This window comes from Marmota marmota, unplaced genomic scaffold (genome assembly GCF_001458135.2).
Source record: "Marmota marmota marmota unplaced genomic scaffold, marMar, whole genome shotgun sequence".
NCBI classification, from domain to species: Eukaryota; Metazoa; Chordata; class Mammalia; order Rodentia; family Sciuridae; genus Marmota; species Marmota marmota.
Genome location: NW_026000240.1, coordinates 1,583,037 through 1,590,853, shown reverse-complemented (window position 1 = coordinate 1,590,853; position 7,817 = coordinate 1,583,037). Strand labels below are relative to the sequence as shown.

The 7,817-nt window shown below is 40.9% G+C and overlaps 1 pseudogene; it reads right to left on the bottom strand.

Annotated features, from left to right (window-relative positions):
* Positions 1 to 3,967: 3,967 nt before the first annotated feature.
* Positions 3,968 to 5,974, bottom strand: LOC107143095 (annotated as a pseudogene).
* Positions 5,975 to 7,817: the final 1,843 nt, after the last annotated feature.

The window sequence follows — 7,817 nt, the reverse complement described above, 5'->3', positions numbered from 1 at the left end:
TTTCTCTGTTACTGAAATCTGTTGTTTTGTTGTTGTTGCCTTTCTTTGTCCTTCTTTGAGCTCCAAACCTCTTTCTCTCTTTTTCTTTTTTTTTTCTTTTCTTTTTTTCCCTGTTCCATCTTGGCAGTGACTTCTTACCAGTTATGTCAAGTTGAACAAATCACTCACTGCTGACATGCTGGTTCCTTAGAGTTACCACCCTTGCCTTTGCCAGTGCCTTGAACTTGGCACTGGCCATTCCTTTCGTTTTGGGGTTGAGGTTTGCTCACTGATCTCCTTTTCAAGACACTGATTTTGAGTCTTCTAATTTCCAAATCTCTACTTTCAATGTTTCTTGATGCAACTACTTGTTTGAGCCACTTCCAAGGTCTAGGGGAGACAGAACTGGGATGGTTCAGCAGTTTGCAAGCTGTGCAAAAGGGGATACTTAAAAATCTCTGTGAGTTTTCTTCATTCTCTCATTATTGAGCCCCTCTAATGTGGCAAGCAATGATCCAGGCAGAGGGGAGACCACTGTTGTGGCAGATCTCTTGAAGCTGTCATTCCAGAGGGGAAAGACAGGCAACTAGCAAGCCAGGAAAATATCAGATAATGGTGGGCATTGTTCATACAGGATGGCATGGCTCCTCTTCACATGCTTTTACTTACTGGGTGTTATACCTTGTTTCCAATTGTCCCCACAGCATTGCAATTGTTTGTTTGTATATTTATTTCTTCCATGTGAATCCAAATTTATGAAGAGAAGGGAACTTACCTTTTTACTTCTAATTCCCAATTCCCATCTAGTGTCAGCTAGAGTGAATGTGCTCAATAAAAACTTGTTCACAGTTCAAATACCAGCTTCATTCTCAGCTTCATCTTATTTTTCCCTGCACTTATTTCTTTTATTCCTGATTTCTCAGCACACCATTAAAAATGTATGTAACAAGCTGATTGTGGTGGTGCATGCCTATAATCCCAGTGGCTAGAAAGGCTGAGGCAGGAGGATCACAAGTTCATGGCCAGACTTAGCAATTTTGTGAGCCCTCAAGCAACTTAGAGAGACCCTGTCACAAAATTAAAAAATAAATAAAAAGGGCTAAGGATGTGACTCAGTGGTAAAGTGCTCCTGGTTAACAGCGCCCCCAAAAGTTCCACATGTTAATGAGAAGGGTGCTGGAGGGAATGTGAGTGAGGGTAGAATAAGAAGATGCACAGTATATGCATGTATGGAAAATCATCCTGAATCATATTGATGTGTACAATTAATACATTAATAATTAAAACAAAAGAATGGATGTATTTTTATACTAATATAAATATATTTTGAATAAGGTGAGTTTGTATAAGTAATTAGCAAATGAACAAACAAGATGAAGTAACTAAAAATTGTCAACTGGAAAATGTATAAATTAATAAGTATATAAGCCAAAGTTCAACAAAGCTTAAGCCCAAATACAAGTGTTAATTCTATATGACCTTAGAGAAGGAGTTTATCTTTGCTGAGCCTCAGTTTTCTCATCTTAAAAATTGAGTTAACAATGTCTGCATCATTACCTGAAAGGAATTGATGCTATTATGCATAGAAAAGACTTTGCATACAGTAATATTAGCCCATCTCTTTGAATGTTTATACTTTGTACCGTGCTTAAAATTTATTAAAGACTTAGGCACAGAGTGACTTGTCAAATTGTGGTAGACAATTCAACGTTCTCAATCATTACTCCAGATATTTAGGAACATAAAATAGGCACTTAATAAAAGGTAGCCACCTTTTGAATTGTTTACTATTTTTCATTGCAATATCTCATTAGCAGTATTGAGCAACCCACAGAAAAGCATTTTATGAAAACCAAAGCACAGATCAACACTGCTACTATGAAGCCTTATGACTCCAGTCTAGAAAGAATGTGTCCTTGTATGCCAGGGACTGTTCCTGTGTGGTCTGGTTGTCCAGGTATAAAAGCAACCTCCCTCTTTTACAAAAATGTCTCAATTTATATAATCACCCTATGCTGATGATTCACATTCAAAGCCAAGTTTGTGCAGAAACCAAAAGGAGGAAAGAGGAAGAAAGGAAAACACAAAGAAGGTTCATTCTGTATTCATGTTTTCCTGCTCATGAACACATCCTCAAAAGAGGCTTTGATTTTTTAAAATTTATTCTAATTTGTTATACAGAGGCTTTGATTTATGTGTCCTGATTCATGGCAATTGGAGGCATGGAATATTTGTCACCTTAGATTATGAGGATCTAATTATTTATACTCTAAAACTATGTCTTCACCTCTGAGGAATGATAGAGGAATGGAATGAGAGGTATCATGTTAATAAGAGTACTACAAAATCAATGGCAGGATCAGGGATGGGAGTCCTTTGATCTTACTTCTGCAGCCTAAGATGCCAGCCCATCCATCTTCTCAAAAATATGCACACAGCTCCATTAGGTGCTGGGAAGGCTATAATTCTACTGTAATTGCATTAGCATTATAATTTATCATCATAATACCATGGAGTAAGTGCACTAGAGCTCTGGTTCATGGCTTTGTGTTTTCTCCATATGCAACCATTTATTTTTGGAAATGAGACAAGGAGCTATGAACACAAATATGTCCACACTCCCATGCCAAGTGATTAGTCTTCTGTCTAATTTTATGATAAGTTTTATAAGATCCCACAATGAATTGAGAAAAGGGAGCTTGGTGTTCTATATTTGGCACCACGACTAACAAGCTATGTAACCTTGTGAAGGTCACATTTTCGCCTATCATTTCAGAGTATGCAAAATAAATGCATTGAGTTGAATCACAGACTTTCAAATCTTAGGCATTTTCTTACCACCTAGTTTTGGGGGGTATTTTGTATATTCCATATGTGATTCAATTTTTTAAAAATGTTTGCCTTTTCATAATACAAGATCATTGTAATACCAGTGTTATGCAAACAGCACACATGTTGGTAAGGAGAGGAAGTATTTCTCAGAAAGCCCCCAGTGCAAGTACAGGTGGATCTTTAGGACAGTCACCTGAGGCCACTCACCAGTCAGAAACATGACCCACTCCATTCCACTCTAAAAACATGGAGAATCCAAATGCTGCCTGTTTTATTGCCAAAAACAGCTCAAAATTATAATAATTTATGATTTACTGCAAGTTTCATGTCTTGCATGAATTATTTCCCAAAGTTCTTGCTAATTCACAATACACAAACGACTACTACCTTATTTAGCATTAAACAGCATTACTTCTTTTAAACAATGGGTACAGTTCAACAGTAATATTTATAAGTTATAATATATGGTTACTGACAGATTTTTCTGTTTTAAGAATTCACTGAATATGTGGTATTCTGGGAACTCCCTCTCCCAGCAAGAGTGTACTATGTCTACATTGAGGTGTTTTCAATATTTCTCAAAAGTTTTTATTGTCTTACATTATGAAACACTAGGCTTTAAGCCAGATACTAACAAAAATTTAATTTAAAAGAAAAAGAGACCCCAACACAAAATATATCCTTCTCCCATCCTCAGCGCAGGCGCCCAAGTCAGACTGAGGGGCTAGCCCATCATCCAAATGGTTTTTGCACTGATAATCCTGGCCATCATGCACATGGGATTGTCAAAGTACTTGACCAGGGCAGGCTCAGTGAGCAGCGAGGCCAGGAACTGCTCCAGGGTGATGGCCCAGTCCCCCTCCACGCGCAGCGCGTGCTCCCAGGCAGCGCCGGCGTGCCTTGACCACTGCGCACCAGCTCCGTGTCCTCGCGGGTATTCTCACAGTGCAGCTTGTCCTTTGTGCGAGCCGATACTCACCACCCGAGTAGGAGAACATGGAGCTGTCATCCTTGGTGTCGGTCATCGAAGATCAGCAAGGAGGTGCAGGCCCTGTTATTGCGGGGCAAAGAGTCCTCCAGCTCAAAGTCCTCCATCTGCCTCAAGGGAGTGCTTCTCGCCATCACCTGTAGCAGCCAGAGCTCACCCGGTATGCTCTCAGGGATGCCCTTCAACACCAGCTCTCAGGTTTTTTTCTGTCAGGTACATACAGATCCTTTGCCCATACTCAGCAAAGTGAATCTTCCAAGTTTGCGCTTTCAAAAACTCTTTGGCCCATTTCTGGTTGAATTCCTCAGGAGACTGCCTCTGATACATGGTATTAGGGTCTGTGGCTATGAGGACGCTGTTGACATTCAGCTTAAACTTAAGCTCTTCATCTGAGCTTGTGCTTCTCTGGTGGAGGAAATAAGGTTGCTGGGCTGAGAATAAACCTAATCATCTGAACTGTTGTAGCTTCCTGCAAACTCTTGTCCAAGTATATTTTTGGAAGTTGTCTGCTGCAGGAAATCTGAGCTCCTTTGCACTAGAAAGTTTCTATCTTTCAAATTGGTAAATAGGAAGGTCATCCTGTTCCTGGTGCTGATGGACAGAGGACTCGGAAGCACACTGGAGCTATCAGCTTTTGCCACAATGGTCACCTCTTGGACTGGGATTATGAGGCTGCATAGGTTTTCCTCCTTGCTGGTGAAGCAGATATAACTTGTAGAGACAAACATTTAGCCTAAAAGATGCATTTTGTTAAATGGAGTCCAGAGGGCACAGTATGTGTAGCCATCTAATTTTTCATCTTTGGGCAGCTGGAAAAGGGCACAGTATCTCTCACTCTTGACTGCCATGAAGATCACGTTGCAGAACAGACAACCTTCTTCAGAGATTTCTTCTTCTCTTTGAGTTGGGCAGGGATCATCTTGCTCAAAGCCTCTGCTTTAAGAACTGCCTCTTAGCTGTGTTGGCAATCTTCTCCATCAGCTTGCATGTCTCGTTGATGTTGAAGAATATAGAAAGGAAATGTTCACTGGAATGTGTGCTTACTTTGATCCCATCAGATAGGAGCAGCAGGGTGTTCTTCTCAAGCTGAGTATGTCCACCCACTGGATTACCAGCTTGGCTTCCTTCCCCATAAAGAAAAAATAGAAGCACAGGTGGTTAATACTGAGGCACATCCAACCCTGCCAGGGGACTTTCTCCTTCCAGTAGCTGCAAGACTAATAGTTGATGAGCTTCTCTTCTTCAGGCATCCCAAACAGCCTATGAAACTTCACAATGACTTCTTTAAACTTTTCTATGTCATCATCTTCCTTGACGTCATTGATTTTTTAATACTCTGCAATGATTCCCTGTCGGAACCGCCCTTTCAACAGAGGTTGAGGAGAATCACTAGACCAGCTAGTGAGTGTCTCTGGGCTGAGCGAGAGGGTAAGTGTCGCGACCCGGCCCGCCACCCAGCCTGGCAAAAATCACACCAAGTCGGGAGTTGAGTGAGCCGAGATGGCGCAGCAACTGTTAATTGTGGAGGGAGAGGACTCATATAGAGAGTAGAAGGGTGGGGGGGGCAAAGGCAGGGGCCAATCAGAGATCGGAGAGTCCCCCAGTTTGGGGTAGCCTAGGCACCCCAGTTACAGAAACAGAGCCCAGTTACCCCAGTTACAGAAACAATACCCCATTAGGTATGTGTGCCCTGTTGCTGGGGAGTTATTCTTCGTGTTTGCAGAAGCATATCTTGGGGCCCTTCAGGCACGTATATGGAAGCCATTTCTCAAGCTCTAACTGTCATGTACATGGAGAATCACAAAACCAGAATCACTAGACTGGGGATTTCCCAACAGTGGTTTTTCTTCCTCTTTCCCCAGCAATTGCACTTCTGTGGTCAACAGAGGTCCCAACAATGCCCTATATCCTTCCTCTCACAAATATGGTAATATCATTTTTGTTTTTGAAGATGGAGACCATCTGCAGTAAATTCTGCTCCACCCATTCCCAGGGTTTATTGATTTCCTTCCTGGAGCCACCGTAGGCAATGGTCCAATAGACCAGGGAGTCTGGAGTCTGGTACAGGATTCAGTAACTGGAGTTACTGAAGTCCAACACAACATCAAGGGTACCCACCAGGAGGCCACTGGCTGATTTTCTGCCTATTTGGGAGACACTTGACCTCCCAGGCATTTGGCACCTTTACGTTTTTAAGAGATTCAAAAATGTCGTTTGGAATTTTCAGTCATAGCACAATGCCTTCACTCACTAATGGATTCAGAGGTTTCCATCGGTAGGTAGTCAGTAGGCCCAATTCCTTGGGGCTTGAGATGAGGCTGAACATCAGTAGAGTGTGTGGTTGAGGGAAGCAGCTCACATGGTGATCAGAAAGCCAAGGTTTATCTCTTGATGGAGACTTTTCAGGTGAAAAGAAGGAATCCAAACTAGTGATTCTCAACCTTGGTTGTTATTGGAATTACCAGATGATGCTGGAAAAACCCTGATGCTTATATTTTACTCCCAGAAACTGTAATTTTATTGATCCAGGTTGTGGCTTGGGCCATTGTGGGGTTTCAAAAACCTCTCCAGATGAGTTCAATGTGTGATGAAAGTTGAGAACCACCCACCTTAGCTGAAAAGATTCAATTTTCTTCTCTTTGATTGACAATTCCTAAACACCACTTATGCTGGAAGAGTGGGCAAAACCCTTGCATAAGGATATAGCATGGAAATTTCCAAAGATTTAAAAAACTTAAACAGAAAGGAAATAAACACATAATACATGAAGTACAAAGATATCATTCTGATACAATAATTGTCAGCTTTCTCAAGTATGAAAGATAAATATGTCATTATGCACAATAACCATAGCATCGGTCTAAAAAGTAATATATAAACACAGAGGCATGAGAACATATTTCTCTCATGCTCATTTTCTCTCCTTCCAATTTTCCCTGTTCCAATTGATCTCAAGCATTAGTGGCAAATTAATAAGCCAGAAAAAATAGATTTGAACATATCAATCCTTTTACAAAGCACTTTCAATACCTCTTAATTATTCACAGGGGGAAAAAAAGGTTCGAAGTTCTTTCCTAACTTTCTCCACAATTCACCATCCCAAAGTTATTTACTATAATTCTCTTTATATTCCTCCCTTCAGGGGCTTTGCCCATGCTGTTCTTTATCATTGCTTCCTTCAAATCCATGTGGAAAATCCCCTCATCCTTAAAAGTTTCTACTTGCATAGGCTTTTCATGACCATTATGTAGTCATTTTTCCCATCCTCTTAAATAGTGTAATCCTTCTGCAGTCTATAAATCTGTGTTATAAATAATAAAAACTTTTCACATTAATTTTTTGGTTCATAAAATTAATTCTTTCAACTATTGGACATTTACTGAGCACCTGCTGAATGAGTTTTGTGCTGGGGGTTTGCATGGACCACTGAAGACATGGTCCCTAACTAAGATGAGAGGACGTTAAGCAAGTGGCTTGATTATTTGTCGTTGTGCCTGGGGATTTTATGGGAAAATAGATGAGTCTTTATCATACTCTAGTAACAAAGCTATTCATCTTTCTAAGTATGGAAAGCAGTTGAGCCAATGCCAATGAGGGCCTTCATTCTAAAGAATTGGTCTTAGAATTAAGTGAGCTAATAGGAAACAAGCCCCTGATTTTTTTTCGGAGGAGGCTACTGAGGATTAAACTCAGGGGTATTCAAACACTGAGCCACCACATTCCCCAGTCATATTTTATCTTTTATTTAGAGACAGGGTCTCACTGAGTTGCTTTGTGCCTGGCTTTTGCTGAGGCTGGCTTTGAACTCAAAAATCCTTCTGCCTCAGCTTCCCTAGCCCCTGGGATTACAGGCATGTGCCACCACTTCTAGCATGCCTCTGGTTTTAATAAAACAATCTTGGAGGAGATGAGCCAGGGAAAGGCTGTCTATTGCTTCTGTTAGCAGGAGCTTTAGTGCTGGTCATAATCGGGACTTCCATGAGGCGCTTTTTAGTGATCAAATGATAAGTGAGGACTC